This window comes from Pieris brassicae, chromosome 6 (genome assembly GCF_905147105.1).
Source record: "Pieris brassicae chromosome 6, ilPieBrab1.1, whole genome shotgun sequence".
Taxonomy (NCBI): Eukaryota; Metazoa; Arthropoda; class Insecta; order Lepidoptera; family Pieridae; genus Pieris; species Pieris brassicae.
Genome location: NC_059670.1, coordinates 16,837,487 through 16,855,190, shown reverse-complemented (window position 1 = coordinate 16,855,190; position 17,704 = coordinate 16,837,487). Strand labels below are relative to the sequence as shown.

Below are 17,704 nucleotides of genomic sequence, written 5' to 3'. Positions count from 1 at the left end.
ACAGTACGTGTTTTTAACAATATTGTCATGGCCTCGATTACTCACTTGCGATGACACGAATTTATTGTTGATCGGCTTATTATTAGACCGATATTGATGTTTTGTAACAAGACTCTGCTGAGGTTTGTTGCTTGTTGTTTCCAAGGCAGTAAATGTTTTTTCCAGGAAATCAATTAAATCTTTAAGCACTGGTAACTCTTTTGGATGCTTTAGTGATGCAATATATGCTTGATAGGTGTCGTAATCTAGTTTTTGAGACAGAATATGAACTATAATGGTATCCCAATGCTCTACACAAATCCCCAAATTTTTGAGCCCATTCAAGCATTCCAAAGTGACATCGTGAAGTCTTTTAATTTGCCCCAGGTTGTCCTTTTCAATCTTTGGAAGCTGCATAAAACTATTTAGATACGATGTTAAAATATGTTTTTTGTTGTCATATCTATTTGTGATAATTTTCCAACATGCGTCATAATTCTCGTTGCTAACTTGCAATTGATTTATAAGCCTCTCTGGTTCCTCTCTTAATTTTGATTTTAAATATTGCATTTTTTCTGCGTTAGAGAGGGTTGAATTTTTGTGGATAACTTGTTCAAATAAGTCCCGGAATGATACCCATTTTTCAAAACTGCCGTTAAATATAGGTATTTCTATACGGGGAGTTAATTTTTCATTTGGAGTGATAGAGTGCAATTTGTTATTTATCTCCTTCCTTTTGCGCCTATATATGGCTCCCTGTTCGTAATATTTTTCTTGATATTCGGGGAAAGTTCCCGCGAGCTCGGCGTCTATTTCTATGTGATTATTATAAATCGCGTCCCAACGCGACCTCATTTCCTCTAATTCTGCCACGAGTTCCCATTTTTCCGTAATGGCGTCTATATCACATTCAATTGAACGGTGATCGGAGGACCTAAAAAATGCCTCCTGCTTGCAGAGCAGATCCTTAATCCTTTGGGAATACCCCTTCTGCTTGATAGTATTAATACCAAACCCTTGTTGTTGCTGGGCCGATTCTTGTCTTTCAGACGTTCCTTGCTCCTCGAACTCGCTAACGCTAGTGCTGGCCTTAGGCTTTTCCATTCTTAGTAAAATGTCCTGGTAGGCCTGACTCAATGTTTCCTTTATTGAGTGGTATGATCCCTGGCTTTGTTCATATTCCATTTCCTGAAAGTACTTATGATCCTGGCTATATTCTATAAGCATACGGTCATGGTTGCATTGAAATTTGTTCCATAATTCCTCCAAATGCAACAGTCGACTTTGAAAGTAGTCGGGATTTCTTTTTCTATCTGCTCCGTCCTTTTTGTAGTTATTTGTTAATTTCTGAATATCCCCCCATACTCTTAGTTGGTCTTGGTATAATTTATCCATAATGATTTATTGTATCCAATAAGATGCCCCAGTCAACAATAAATGTTGTTTAAAAGTGCTGTATAACGTGCCCCTATTCGAAAGGGATTGCAGTTATTATGCTATAAATCTAATATTTATCAAATTTTATGCGCTCAAACAATTGGAAAGGACTTACTGTACCGACCGCTGTCGCTTGCCTCTCTATGTTGCGCTTGACGTCCGTCGCCTTGTTCTCGGTTGAAAGGACGCCGATATATTGATCCGTCTGGATTCTTGAAAAAGTTGGGAGAGGGCTTACTGCAGTTTACCTCTCTCCGTTGAAGATTGACGTCCGTCGCCTTGTTCTAGGTTGAAAGGACGCCGATATATTTGGACTAGTCTGGATCCTTGAAAACGTTGCTCTCCTCTTTTCTATTGATGCGGATGATGGTATTTGATTTGCTTGATGACCCAACGAACCAGCAGTGGGATGTTTTTCCACGGCGCCGATCTTCAGGAAAACGGAGTAAAACGCGAACGCGATCAACTGAACGCGAAAGACCCGCTATTCCCGGATAGCTCGAAGGACCAAAATGTACGGTTCCTGGGTCAACGGGATGCTTCAAATAATAGAGATTTATTGATTTACTCTATATTTACCACTCGCGTGTTACAATAGAATATGAGCGAAATAATGACGTGCTAATTGCTATATACCGAATGAATACAATTTAACAGTCAAAGAGAGTGCCTACGTCTGGCTATGCTCTCGGGGTGTAACTCCGACGATTTGGGAAATCGTCACGCTTATAAGTGATCGAAATGTACATCCATGGCACGTACAAACATAGGAATTTGTCAAGCTTGTAAACGAGCAAGAATGTACGAACCTTGGCACGTACATAGGGATCATCACGCTTATAATTCTAAGATAGCCTGAGTGAGCAAAATGTACAGCTTTGGCTCGTACAGTAGTAATTTATAGTTATCTTAACGTTGGTTAGCAAAGTATTAAGCTTTTAAAGATATTTCAAGGGTTTTTTAAAAGGGTGAAGCTATTTCTGAATTTGCGCCACCTATTGTTGGTTTTGTAAATTAGTGTTGGAATTCGCTTTACGTATTTTTGTAAAATATTGTCAACATTATAAATAATTGATTTTTTTTTACGTAATCGTACAAGTTATCCAATATGATAATATGCGTGAGCCTATAATATAGAGTTTGAGAGTTCGTGGAACTGACGAAATTGTATATCTATACGTTGTGACAGAAAGAGTTGGATGAACCGTCATCGAATTTTAAAGTTGCACCATATATTTAATCATAAAGTACTTGAATGTTTTTTTTTATGTAATAGGAGGCAAACGGGCAGGAGGCTCACCTGATGTTAAGTGATACCGCCACCCATGGACACAACAAAAGCGTGTCGCCAAAATCACTGGCTTCAATATTCTCTATCGAAACATGCTTATAAAATATTACATATATATTTAACTGATAGATACAATGTTATATATATAATGTGTATGGTTTTTTTTATTTAATATGCAGACATGGACAATTGGACCAAATTATAATAATATGTATTTTTTTTATATTAAATTATCTGTAATCAATCTTAATTTCGGACTAATTTAATCAAATCGTATGCATATGTCATTGTTAGTATAAAGTAACAGAGCTAATTATAAATAAAACAGGCGCACAAATCTGTCTACCACATGCTCTATCGCGTAAGGCACTTTAGAAATAAAATATTATTATTTACTACGAACTTTGTCTATATTTAGTATTGCCTAGTGCGCTTAGTCCTGTAGTCAAGCATTCGAACCCCGGATAACCCCTTATGTAAATCACGAAATAGCAAGATATATGTTCAAACTTACTCTTAAAAATATTTTTTACAACAATTCTATACAGGCGAGATGTCGAGGCTTCCTAGAAACTAATCAATGGCTCCTCGCTCTTCCAGTGTATACAATTTTATTTGTTGGGGTGTGTTTGTGTATATGCATGTACCTATGTGCATGTGGGTGAAACTCTACTCTCTTTTGTGATAGTAACAAAATTATCGTTGTGTGGGAATATAACACATGCTGGTACGATCACGACAAACATCGTGTGGTATCGTGTGATCAAGTGTTCCATCAACTTTTCTTTATGGGTTTTTAATAATTACGCGCGTATAAAGCTACGGTCATTAACTACAATACACGTTATCCTTGGCCGAAAAAATATTTATTTTTGCGCTTCTTATAAATTTAACCATTCTCTTTATACCAATTAATTTTTTTCATAAACATGTTTATCTGACAGAATCAACAATTTTATTGGCCTTAACTGTGATAATTTAATGATATTTATATTTTAAAAAATACCTGTGTCGCTACACCACCTTCTAGGATAGAGCCTTAGATTTCTGTACAGATACCGGAAAACTTCTTGAGCATAAAACAAGGGAGTGGGGGAAAGTTTGCGCATCGTACACATACTAGCAAATAAAGTCTATTTTATTTAACTGTCGCATACTTTTTACGTAGATAACTTTTAAAAATAGTTAGTTTTAATTTTTGTAGATTGTTAGTGTTAATCAGATATTATTGTCAGTTGTTAAATATAATTTTTACTATCTTCTAAAATATGATAACAATAAATGAAAATCGGCCAAGTGCGACTCAAGCCATACCAGGAAAAAATTAAAGAATATATTTATTTATGTATTTATTAATAATACATCCCAGCCTATATATGTCACACTGCTGGGCACATGCCTCCTCTTAGAACAGGAGGGCTTGGGCCATAGTTCCCTCGCGGGCCCAGTGCAGATTGGTAACTTTTCACGCACCATTGAATTGCTGCAGGTTTCCTTACGATTTTTTCCTTCACCGCAAAGCTCGTGATAAATTTCAAATGTTATTAATAATGATTGTAGAAAAATATTACATTAAGTTTAATAACGTGAGTAAACTTAAACCTATTGAGTTTATAACAAAGATACATTTATATTAGTTTGGTATTTAGACTGCTAATTTAAGGAAATTTGCGCAATACATACAATTTTAGAAACGCCAAAAGCACCTTGGAGTAGCTTTCCAGCCGAAGACATGTTTTGTGATTCTATTAATTACCTAAAGGAAGTATTCGATAAAATATGAAGGTTCATACGACTCTTTTAAACATCTAAAAAGTATCATATTCGTCTAAATTTGTTATTTCGACAGAAGTAAACTTATTAAAGCGATAATTTTTACGTCTCGGTCGTAGGTAGGTACTCCTTTAATCCTAACGAACTAGCACGCCAACGCGGAGCGGAGCGTTGCCTTTTATGACCGTCTGTTTTTTACTTTATTACATTTTACTTGTACTGTTACGATAAAATGCATATTACAGCTAAATAAATGACCATAATCTAGTGTAATATAGAGGGTTAGTAATGATTAATTAAATTGAACAATGCATGTAGGACAACCTTGATTTAATTTCATTAAACTGCCTACAAAATGCACTTATAAATACGATGCTTGAAAGTCAGAAAGCTTATTCTAAACCAGTATTCAGAACAGACAATACCCTCACTTATAAACATGAAGTTTCTAGTCTTTGTCACTTGTTTCGCCGCCCTTGTGTGCATTACACAGGCTTCACCTATCGGTAAATTGATATAGTTATGAGAAATATTCCTTACTAAACTTACAAGTCTCAGAACTCTGGCCAAAAAGACGACCTTTGGGATACAACGCAACATATTATCGAATTAAACCCAAAGAACATTTGTGATTTACTTTAAATACTGAGAACAATTATGTTTTTAATTACATGCAGGTTCTAATCGTATATTAAAGTTAGGACTGTGACTTGTAGTCTGTTGAAATAAAATTAGTTTTCATTTAGCTATGAACACTTTAGAATATGGCGCGTACGTAGTATAATTAATTGACTCAAAATGTGGCATAAGATAATACCGCAGGAATAAATGATCATTATCTTTCAGCTGATAAAATAGAATCTCCAGAACTGTCTTCTATCGCAGTGGGACAGGAAAGAGTTAAAGAAGACTGGGATGCCGCACAGGCAGCTTGCAACAGTGCGTCTGTAGACGTTGATACACCTATTACTTATATATCATATAATTTACATTTTTAAAATAAATATAAAATTTTAGGCCCATTTCGAATTTGAGTCTACCTGTTTCCGACGCCATTTGCTTTAAAAGTTTAAACTACTCAATGCAGACGTAGTCAATAACATAAATAATTAAATATTACTTACTTAATTCTTTTTCATTTGGCAAAATTCGGGTATTCTTCTCACAGGGGTGCATTCTTTTAACGGACATAGATAATAGATTTCCAGAAAAAAATACTATAATTAAGTTCTCACTTGAGTACCCATAAATTTTAGTATTGTAAGTAAAATACAAAGCAGGTATTTTAACAGATAAAGACCCTACAAATGGTTACCTTCGCAATCAACCAATTTTGCGGTTCAGTATTACAACTCAATTGTTTTACGGAAAACGAGCATACATATTTTAGAGCTATAGTGATAAAATATACTAAATTAAAAGTTTAAAAATTGAATACAAAATAACCCAGTAAAACTAGAAAATGATGAGTGTTAATTACCTATCAATGTGTTAAAGAGGGACTTTGGCTTTTACGAATGAGTGTGTGCGTGCGTTGTTTTTTTGGTTAAGACCAATTTTTTGGTTTTACAGATTAGACAGACAGATTGCTTACTATACTTTACGCCAATGTAAGAAAGCTTAGAGGTGAATTCTATTTAAAACTATACATATTGAGTGTAGTGGATCAAATAAGTGTTGGACTAGTGAGTTGGGCGTGGGAAGCTCACCTCGTAGGACGTGCTTTCAAACCCGGTGGCCCTAAACTAACTCTTGCTTGTATTGAGAAAATAAACATCATGTCGAAACCGGCATAAATCACATACAGAGATTAAAGAGTTGTAGTCCATCAAAGAAAAGTAATAAATATGACCAAGAGACATGACATTAAGTATTTCGAAACTAACCAAAATACATGAAGAAATGTCTATTATTGTAGATATAGATTTCTTAGACATTACATTAAACAAAGATTAAACATAAATGTAAAGAAACTGGCAATAAATAGGAACTTGTGACATAGATTTTATTTTATCTACGAAAACAAATTAGTAAGTGTCGGGGATTTACAAAATTTACCTTATCGCATTAATGTTTATAAAATCTATTTTTGCTACAATCTTATCATATCACCTGTTATAAAAAAAACTAATTATAGTTTATGTAAAGAATTAAATATTGTAAACAAGTACGATACAAAGTAAATAAAAAAGTGAAAATTAATCTAAAATTTGCGTTTCTATGTAAAAGTCAAAGTATATTTCTTTTAGATTACCGAAAACAATTAACGTATTTTATTTTGTAAGTTTTAGCAGAGCAACAGCAGAGTTGGCCTGATGGCTTCAGCGACTCTCATACCTGAGGTCGTAAATTCGATCACCTACTCGCCTATTAAATTGAAATGATCATGAAACAGATAAATGTTAAAAATTTTGTAACGCCACGAACTAGCCATGTATGTTCGTCTAGGTTTTATAATAAAATATAGCATGTGTTTACCATTAACAAACAAACAAAACAAAAACCGGAACCATGAAGTATAGATACCGGCAAAAATCTGGAACAAAAGTCCATGCCTGCGCAGAAGTTTGTGTCCCGCGCTGTGTACGATGCGCAAACTTTACCCCACACCCTTGTTTAATGCTCAAGAAGTTTGCCGTTATCTGTAGGTTGCCTAAGTGTCCCGTTTGTGGCCTTAGCCACAGAAAGCTACTCACCTTCTTGCCTGTATAAAATGTAGCAGAAGTCTGAGCCCACGAGCTATAAAGGGTCATTGCGTTTTCCGGATTATTTATAGATAAACTTTAATATCTTTGTATTTTTATTATTTATTAGTAATCTTCCAGCTAACGTACATATTATAAAATAAAAAAACTTAGACAATATACAAAGCCAAAACAGATAACATAGATAAACAATATACATGTATGAAACAGAAAGAAAAGTAAGTAAGTTTTATTAATAGACGAAAAATTAAAACAAACTAAAAGTTATCATTAAACAAACGACAGTTAATAGTTAAAATTTCAAACATTGTTGGCACTTTTTCTAGGATTAAAAATATTTAAATAAAAAATTACACATAAAAGAAGATTATCTGCGTGATATATTAAATAAAAGAAAATAATTACAAGAGCAAATTAAGATTGAAAGAGGAAAAGGGAATACTGCCATAATACAGTACGATAAACTTATAATACGGGACAAAAACAGAAACACAGAGAATAAACGAAATCTCTCAATATCCCCTGAGAGTATTCATATTCAAGAAAATAAAACAGGAAAGAATAAATAACAACAACAGTCTGGCTCAAAAATAAAGGCCACAAGGTCAAATAGTGTCACCGACGGTGCCATAAAACCAAGCATGTTGAATTCTTGACAAGTAAAAATACAACGAACAAAAATGCATAGTGACTAACCCCCTCTCTTCACACCGATATTTCATATAAACTAACTTCAATGAAAAGCATAAGAAATCTTCCAACCCGGCCGGTCACTGTAGAAGATTTCGACCAAAACCCTCCAAAGCTACATATCTACAAACTCAACCATAAAAACTTCGAAGAATCACACAAAGTTAAGCCGCCAATTAAATATTATAACATACAACGTCAACAATCTACCATCATACGACCGACTATTAGAACTAGAAGAATATTTAATTAAAATTAACTATGATATTATGGGAATTCCGGAAGTTAGACGACAGAACAACAAAATAGAAGAACACACTTTTTAACCTAAAAAAACATTTTAATAGAAACTTAAGTAAAGTTATAAACTCATGTCTACTACCCAGCCAAACTTATGGAAGCCAGAGCTGGAAATTATCTACATAAGCTGGAATAAAAGAGGTTTAACTTTTGCTCAAAAACTGAAATGGCACTGGGCTGGAAATTTTTTTTAATCAGTGCTTGGTACATCAATGGAAATAAAATAAAAAAGTAAGCCTAATGATTTATTAATACCTTAAAATTAGCAGTAAACTAAAGTTAAATTAAGAATAACAACGGTTAACGTCGACATATGCACAATAGCTGCGCGTTGCAGCTGCCCGTGCGCCACCCCAGACTCCTGCACACAGATTGACACAACGCAGCTGTGCAGATCCGTTGACGAGCCCCGTTTAACATTTCCATTGGTTCCATGCCTTCTACAGACAGTTGTGGATTGTCTAAATCTTCATCTGAAAGAGGTTAACAATTAATGAATAGAAAAACTCTCTACAAATTCTATAATTACTACTAAAATATATTCGTGTAAGACTCACTAAGAGTAAGATATTGAGCGCGGATTCTGACTCTTATTCAACAAAAATGTATGATGGGTGGAATGGATTTTGACATGCGGGAGTTATAGTCTAGTTTTTGAATCACAACCTTAGCTCGCCTCAAGAAATTAAAAAAAATATACCAATAGGTGAAGCCAGTGTGATGCACACGACGGCGACAAATAGAGCAACAGCCAAAACCTTCATGTTTATTATTGAATTAATTTAGTTTTGCCTTAAACACTGGTAGAATGAGTTTAGACGGTTACGTGTATCCTATTTATATGCAAATTTGATAGACAGTTGAATGATATACTATCAAATTGTCTAATCAATTTTGTCCTACTTTTAATATGCGTTCAATTAAACGATCATATTTAATCAAAGATTATCTGCAGGGAAAAAACCCTGTTATACGACATACTTTCTTTTGTCTCTACATTGACCTCATAGTATATTATGTATATACTTTATTATTGCTTTGAAAAAGGGCCTTACAAAATCCTGTATTTCAGTTGTAATATACAAAAATAATAAAGTTATATATAGTATAAATAATCCGAGAGACGCTATGACCGTTTATAGCTCTTGGGCTCGGACTTCTGCGACATTTTATATCATTTTATATAGGCAAGAAGGTGAGTAGACTTCGGTGGCTAAGACGGTTTATAGTATTTTTTTCCTTCTCCATATCTGAAAGTGCAAAATATGTACATGGACACAAAGGCCACCTCCTACTTCATGGTTAGGGATTTAGTTTTGCTTGTTTGCTAGTGAAAAACACATGCTTTATTTTAAAGAGAATACATTATTACTTGACATACATGACTAGTTCCTATTTATAAACTTACAAAATAACAACAGCAACTAGTGACATTACAACCTTTTTAGATGTGGTCCTCAGATTTCTGTATCTGTTTCATGATGATTTCAATGAGGTGTAGATGAGCAGCCTCCGATGCCTGACACACGCCGTCGACTTTCTGGGCCGAAGGCAAGCCGGTTTCCTCACAATGTTTTCCTTTACTGTTCTTATTATTTAAAGATTATTAAATGCACCTAAACAATAAGTCCATTGGTGCACAGCCCGGGATTGAACCTACAACCTCAGGGATCGCACGCTAAAGAAACTAGGTCAATACTGCTCTCGCTCTGCTCAAACTTATAAAATAAAATACGTCCATTGTCTTCGCTCAAACAAAAACATACTTTGACTCTTAGATTAGAAATGCAAGTCTTAGATGAATTTAATTTAAGTTTTTGTTTACTTTGTACCGTACTTGTTTACAATATTTAATTATTTACATAAACTATAATTAACCGCTTTGGCGTTGACGTTTAGCGTAGCAACCAATATTATGTCTGTCTAGTCTGTATAAGAACCAATCATTTGATAATGAATGAGACGTTAGACATGAACAAATTTGGAGTAGAGATCACCATTTACATTTACGTGGTGCTACTACTAATGTGCTGCGTACTAATCCAACACACTGTAAAATGCCGATTTTAATAATTGATTAAATAATAACTGATAATTATGCCATGTAATGATCTCATATAATTCCCAACGATTTGACCGCGAGCCGTTAAACGTGAGCTGAAAATTTGGATCGACATAACCATAAAAATTAAGTGGCACCTCTAAAGACAACAGCGTCATATATTATTGTCTTTTGTTAACATAGCTTTTACACATTAAGAAAACACATCATCATATTTTTTTTTTACTTTTACCTAGACTATGTCCACAGACTACGGAAGAATATTAACAAAGTTAAGAAACAAAAACTATGACTGCAACTTTATTAGGTTCTTCCCTGCAGATAATAATAATACCGATTATCGAGTCTAATCTTTGATTAGATTTCAGTAAACCTACTTAAATTACATATAAATATGACGCCTGTAAGCTAACAATCATATTCTTAACAAGTGTTTAACATTGATTAAAAGAAACTCATAAATAAACATGAAGGTTTTACTCGTTGCAATCTTGGTTGCCCTCGTCTGCATGACAAAGGCTTCACCTATTGGTAAGAAAATTTACGTTATATCATATATCAGCATATTATTAGCCCTTGGGAGCAATTTTATAAGAATTAGTCTAATACTATCAACGTATATGGTATATTATAGTTTTGATAGTCCGAACATAATAATAAATAAATTAATATATACTTTTTTTTTGCTCAAAAGAAAATCCGGATGTAGAGAAACCAGAACTGGCAGCAGATGCTATGGAACCAATGGAGATGTTGAACGGCGCTCGTCAACGGATCTGCACGGCCGCGTTGTGTCAATCTGTGTGCAGGAGTCTGGGATGGCGCACGGGCAGCTGCAACGCGCAGCTATTGTGCATCTGCAGACGTTAAATCATTAATTTAGATTTTAAATTATAAGTTTTATGTTAATTCTTTATATAATAAATTTTTAAGCCTATTACATGCCGTTTTTAATAATTTACAACCTAATTGAGAATAGAAGTATGTTTCAATGGCGACTACATGTTTACGGTTAAAGCATTGCTCTACAAAGGCATTGTGCAAATAGTTTCATAATCTTCCGCTCGATATCATCATTACAATGAAAGGTATTTTTTCATCCCAGACAAAGGCACGGCTGCCTTCACACGATCTATCATTAAGAGCGATTATGAGCTGTATTGTTGCTTTCTTCACATTCATAGCAGGTGGCCCTTTGTTTTGTTTTACTTGTATAGTACAAACAATCTGACAAGAATACCCGCGCTTTTGTTGGATCAGCTGAGAGAAAAAGTTTTGGTAGTCTATTCTCATTCATTAAAGCATAATTAATGTAAAACATGTTATAAAGGAAAATGATCATAATTGAACTGTACAACACATTATCATATCAGATAAGTTTATGATATATAAATATCAATGGCGCCACATCACCTTCTAGGTCTGAGCCTCAGATTTTTGTATTGTTTTTCTAATAAACAAGTAGGTTAGTCGTCGTTTCTGGGTAGTTTTTGGGTCTTAAGTATATTTTAAATGAAATTCGGACATTAAAAGTTAATTGGTTCTCAGCCGCATTTCGTCCCTACCTCCCTACGATATGAATCGCGGCTCGTCTCCCAAGCATGCATTTTTTAAAGTACTTAACGACTTAATTACTTTCCACTTTTTACATTTGTAATAGGTTAGTCACAACTATAGCGCCATATCTTTCATAATATCATGTGAGTACCTTGATAATTTTTAATGTAGAAAACAAAGTCCGGTTTGTTCGAACACTTATAACTCGAAAACGGCTGGACCGATCCATGGTTTTATTATTTGTTGTATTTGTAACTATTATAACATTGAAAATTTTACGAAAACAGTGCTAACAGTAGCAGTAGAACAATGTCAGTAATTAAAAAGTATTGTCGTATATATTGGTTGTAAAATATTATACGTGCGTAGACGCTTCTTTTTTATGTGTTAATATAATACTTTATAAAGAATAAAGTAGTAAACTTAATATTTATTTAGTGTTTATTTTATTACTTTCATAAAATTATAAATTAAATAAAAGCTAACCTGTAACACGGCATTCATTGACTATGAGGCGGTACCAAGTTCGCCGGGTTAGTAGAAAAGAAAATTACATTTTTTGTTACAAATAGTTAAAGCTCGCAACATTAACTTAAAATCTGATTACAAGAAAAAGTTATTTTATTACAATAATTTTTGAATAAAAATTATTTATTTCACTGGAAATGGAAAAGTCTACCATAATTCCAATTATACTATTATACTAAAGTAGACTTGTTATTTTAAGTTATAACTTCTTCTTATTTTATATTATTTATATTAATTGTCTTATAATCTAATGTAAAGTTGAGACATGCATCAAATCATAATCAATTTGACGCGTCTTATGACAATGATATGTTATTAGAATTTTGACAGTCTTCATTATAAAAATTACATTACTCATTAGAAGTTCGCGCTAAATCGGTGTCAATCAAAGAAGGATAACACTTGTCGATTTGACTTTGACACACGAACTGGAGATGGTAGGTGGTGTCCCGGCGTAATGGCGCAAGGGAGTTAAATTTTAACCGCTGTCGCGTGCGCACTAAATATATACCGCATACCGTATAGCATTTGCTTTTTTTTTATTCAACATTGAAGGATCCAGTGTTTGGATACGCCACCGTTGATGGTAAGTGCTAGTTTTAGTCTTATCGATTATTGGTTTCCTTTTTTTTATTATACTGACTCGCGACAGCCGAACCAGCGCTTATTATTTCACCGAGGGAATGGAGCATCCTGGATATAGCTTCCGAATACCCAGGCCCACACATCTTTTTTGGTCCTTCTCGAGCCGTATATGTAATATCTCTTACTTAGGCATATTTATTTTTCGTATCTTCTTCAACGTATTTTAGGTTCGTTAAGTTAAATTGCCGGTGGGTATTTTGTTACTTGTATAACGACAAAATTAATACCGATTTTTTAAAAATATTATATGTATTTATAAATCTATTATCCGTATTTCGTATCCCGTATTTCGTATTTAATAATAGATTGTGCCTGATTTGGTGAGAATGATCATGCGTAATTAATATCTACCTACATCACTTTTTTCTAAAAATTGTTTCACAGTTAACGTTAGTAATAAATCTGTTTATGGTTGAATTTATTCGTATTGTTTATATTTCATTTTATTTTAATATTTTTAAAAAGTTAAATTTGAAATAATTAATAATTATTTGTAGATAACATGGATAAAAGAACAGAACAAAGGCCGGTGAATGTTCACCAAACGAGTTGGAACATGTTCCAAGTTCCATATTATTATTGCAAGCACGACAAAATTCGTATTTTCTAAGATTCAATCATTATATGATTTGACGTTAAACCTTAATAGCAGCATAATCATAATCAAGCATAATCCTCAATTCACTCCAAAACAGGGGCGACGATTTCCTATAAGTCAGAGTTCAAGAAATAAATAAATATTCGCATTTACTCGGAACAAATAAAACTTTACGCATTTTTTCTTCTTCATTTATTTTCGTGATATAAAACAAATAGTAACAATAAAACCATGGTTAACGGTCTACGAACTTATAGAAAAAGCAAATAAAACTGTTACTTTTTATTGTAATTAAATATACAGTGAAAACTAATATAACTGTCGCACTTTTATTTATTTAATTGTAGGTTCGCTACAAACATTATGAACAAAAGCAAATGAGATGACAGGTTCCCTTTTTATACGCAAGTACTTTTGTACATAAGTCCCTGCATTGTTTATTCGTTGTGCACCTTTTAAAGCGTGAGTGTCCCGGCATAGAATCTGTGGGTTGCCAATCTGAAAAAATACAATAGATAAAATATATCGTTAGAGAAAGACAAACTTAGCCCTAAATTTTAAGTAATCATTACTCATAAACCCAAAAATTTAACGAGAGTTTTGAATTGAGTGTCAGTTATAGAAACATAAATATATTTTGTTTTGTAGGTTATCAGCATTTTGTGACTGGCGACGGCATGTCGTGTTTTTTGGAACATGGCAGGCACAGGCATGCCGATTTCCTGACGATCTATCTTACGACCTCAAGGATGAGAGTCGCAGGCAACCACTAAGCCAATACTGCTTATGGTAAAGAACGTGTTAAAAAAAATATAGATAAATCAGATGCAGATCTAAAGCCGATAAAGGTAGTGCCTTTTTCAATTGTTTAAAAATTTTATATTAATTAATTAAGTAATATTGCAGATCACGCCACTGTACGTGTGGTGATTTAACTAGGCAGGACTTTTATTTATTGTCTCTGGATAGAATATAATTAATCGTTAACTCGAAAAAGTGTTTCCTTCAATCAAATATGAAAATACATTTTGTAAGTACTAAGTACACTTTACACGATTTCAATTAAAAACATTTCTTTTATTTCAAATAATTATCATTATTAAACTAACCTGATTCTGTTGCGGCAACTGACACAAACAACACAGCAATAAAGATAATTGTTAAGTACTTCATACTGGCTTTATTTATGACCAATAAAATATATTGTTATGAACTCGGATATTTATAAAGCGTATGTAGGGACTTCCAGTGTTGAGTAAATAAAATGAGTCACTTAGGTATTGAACCTATACATTGACACATGTTTTGTTTCGTATACGGTACGTAATACGCAATTACCTAATACGAATGCGTTCGAGCTTTAACACACTTTAAAACGCCTTTTGCCCGAAGGATCAATGACCACGGATCTCCACTTGCTGTCCAGACATATCACATTCACCCTCCATGCTAGCCGGTTATAGGAAGTTTTAACAAGTCCCGTCGTTAGTACTTCCTGGATGTGGTCCAGGTGTGTCAGACAATTTGACATCACCATCCACGGTAGCTTAGTATATTGTATTTTCTGACCGCTCCTCATTCATCCGGTCTACCACCACCACCATGGCCAAACCATTGAAGCATTCCCTTTCGTATCATTGTCACTACGCCTCTTTATACAAGTTATTTAACAATATATATTAGTGTTATATGTTATAAGCTTAGTGAAGAAATAAGAGCAAACTCATTGAAACTAATTTTTTATGTGTCTATTAATACAAAATGTAATTTAAATATATATATATATAGTTTATAGTAGTAAATAGGTATAAATAAATACGTGATAAATGCAGCAGAATTTTCTGATAAAGTTATAAACTAAAACACGAAGTCAACTCGATGAACCCTATTAGATTATATTTTATCCACCATACAAACGTCTGGTATCCCGAGTATGCCTCGATGGAAAATATATCGTTTTTTAACAATAGACACATACCGACTGTATATTACGAGAAATTCTTCATACCAAAGTGTTTTATTTATGAATATTTGTAGTGACTAGGTATATATTTTTACTGGTTGATTTGATATTTAGATGTAACCAAACCACTTGTATTCATTAAATTATATGTCAATTTCGGTTGTAAAAAACAATCTTTCTATTTAGCCATTATAACATTATCGTCTCAGTAATTTAAATGTCACTATCAATGTATTACCTATTTTACTTAGTTTTAAGCACTGATAAATTAAATTGTTGTTAGGCCCATAGTTGCAACCCCACTACCCTAATGTATGTTAGTTATAAGCTCTTTCGCTGAACCATTAAGACCCTGCCTTTCAGGCACATACCCTTTAGGCGATTGACCACCCCGCGCGTCTCGCAGAAGACGCCCTTGTATTGTATTGTGCTAGTCGCCGTCGCGAGAATAGCCCATTCCGCCAAAATAGCCCGAACTGAGCTGTCAAGGCCCTCCAGGATAACAGCAACAACATTAAAGACTGTTGACACTTAGCTCGGAACAAAGATTTTAATTTATTTGAACACCACACCAACAATTGCCACCGACCTTTACTCAATAAAATTTAAGTAGAGTGAAATCAACAACCGACAGGACCCGTTTGACCCAATCCTTTTTTGTATTAGATCTTACAATATGTTATAATTTTCGACTGTGCACCTGCCTAAATCCATCCATAAACTTTCATCTCGTGAAAAACACTGACAGAAATATTTCGCATGTATTACACAACCTAGCAAACCATTTAATTAATATTTGAGGCTATAGTTTTATCAATAGGAGAACCGGAACTTAAATCTTCATACAGTTCATTTAAGTAATAATTCAAGCGTACCGTTTCTAAATTCACCTAATGTTCGAGGGTAGTCGATGTTAATTGTAGTGCCATTGTTATACGGATCAGTGCTTTCGAGAGCACGTACTAGCTTGGTTTGGTTCACTTTACGAATCCTACTTAGTAATCATTATATGTGTATATATTATATACCAGAATTATTTCGAGGCGCATTTCGTTTAGAAATGAAATATCTATTTCAAAGCAAAGAGGTAATGATTTCCGACGAATCATTAGACCTCTCCGTTTGTAACTTTAGTGTCAACAGGTAACTTTGCTTATAAAAAGCGACATTACAAAACAAGCTTAAAATATTTCACGACGCACACACTAAAACCGTTTAAGTGCCTCCTAAATCATACAAAATTACGTGAACAATGATAAAGTACGTCTTCAGAACATAAAATGACAGCATAAATTCAAATTAACTTGGCTCGCTTTAGTAAATCCCTTCTCAACTCAGATAACCTAACGCCAAAAATCTAATGTAACAGCATAACAGATTCAAAATTCAGCAATTTTTCGAGACATTAATTTAAATATACAAAGTTTTATAACGTACACTAAATATAATACGTAATACGTTGGTTACCATTTCTCCGTTGCAAATCTAATTCACCATGGTAAGAAATAAGATACTATCTTTATGACAGGAAAATAATGTTACCGTAATTTCAAAGCGAATACTTCAAAACTTTACAAGCTCTAAACACGCGTTACTGCACAGGTAATGTATTATTCTACAACGCCTTTAGGAAACCGTGAAAATAAAATAAAAATGTGGGGGCTAAATATACTAATTCAATAACTCACATGTAAATTTTTATTATGATATTGCTTAAAGCTAATAGAACTAAATTAGGGAATTGTTAGACCCAAAGTCTGACAGTTTTACTTAATACTTAAGACGATATAATGTTGTTTCTGCCGACTTAAATGACAGCTCTATCGGCAATCGCAACATCTTAGAACCGCCACAGAGCTAAAACGTATGTAACAGCTGTATACAAAATATAATAAAAACATTTCCCGTTTCAATATTTAGTGTGTAGATGATACCTACGTGTTTATAATGGTATATATACTGTGTAAAATATCTAGTGTTGTACACAGCATTTGTGCACAAAACGCATTCCTACCCCTACTAATAAGCTCCTTGAATTCTAATGACTATATTAACCACGAAACACAAAAGTTAAATCAATATTCAATGCCAAATAGCGACCACATTCAAGCGCTATCGGTTGACCAAAGTAGCCACTTCATTAGCGAATTGCCAACTAAATATTTCACTGATACTG

The 17,704-nt window shown here is 33.7% G+C and overlaps 2 long non-coding RNA genes across 2 annotated transcripts; one reads left to right on the top strand and one right to left on the bottom strand.

The window, feature by feature from the left end:
* Positions 1-8,407: 8,407 nt before the first annotated feature.
* Positions 8,408-8,980, bottom strand: LOC123711467. The gene is made up of 2 exons (XR_006753958.1): positions 8,876-8,980; positions 8,408-8,648 (listed from the first exon to the last, which is right to left on the bottom strand). It is a non-coding gene; the product is annotated as an uncharacterized LOC123711467 (long non-coding RNA).
* Positions 8,981-10,664: 1,684 nt separating this feature from the next.
* On the top strand, positions 10,665-11,177 carry LOC123711463. Its single transcript, XR_006753955.1, has 2 exons — positions 10,665-10,768; positions 10,932-11,177. It is a non-coding gene; the product is annotated as an uncharacterized LOC123711463 (long non-coding RNA).
* The last annotated feature ends 6,527 nt before the right edge of the window (positions 11,178-17,704 follow it).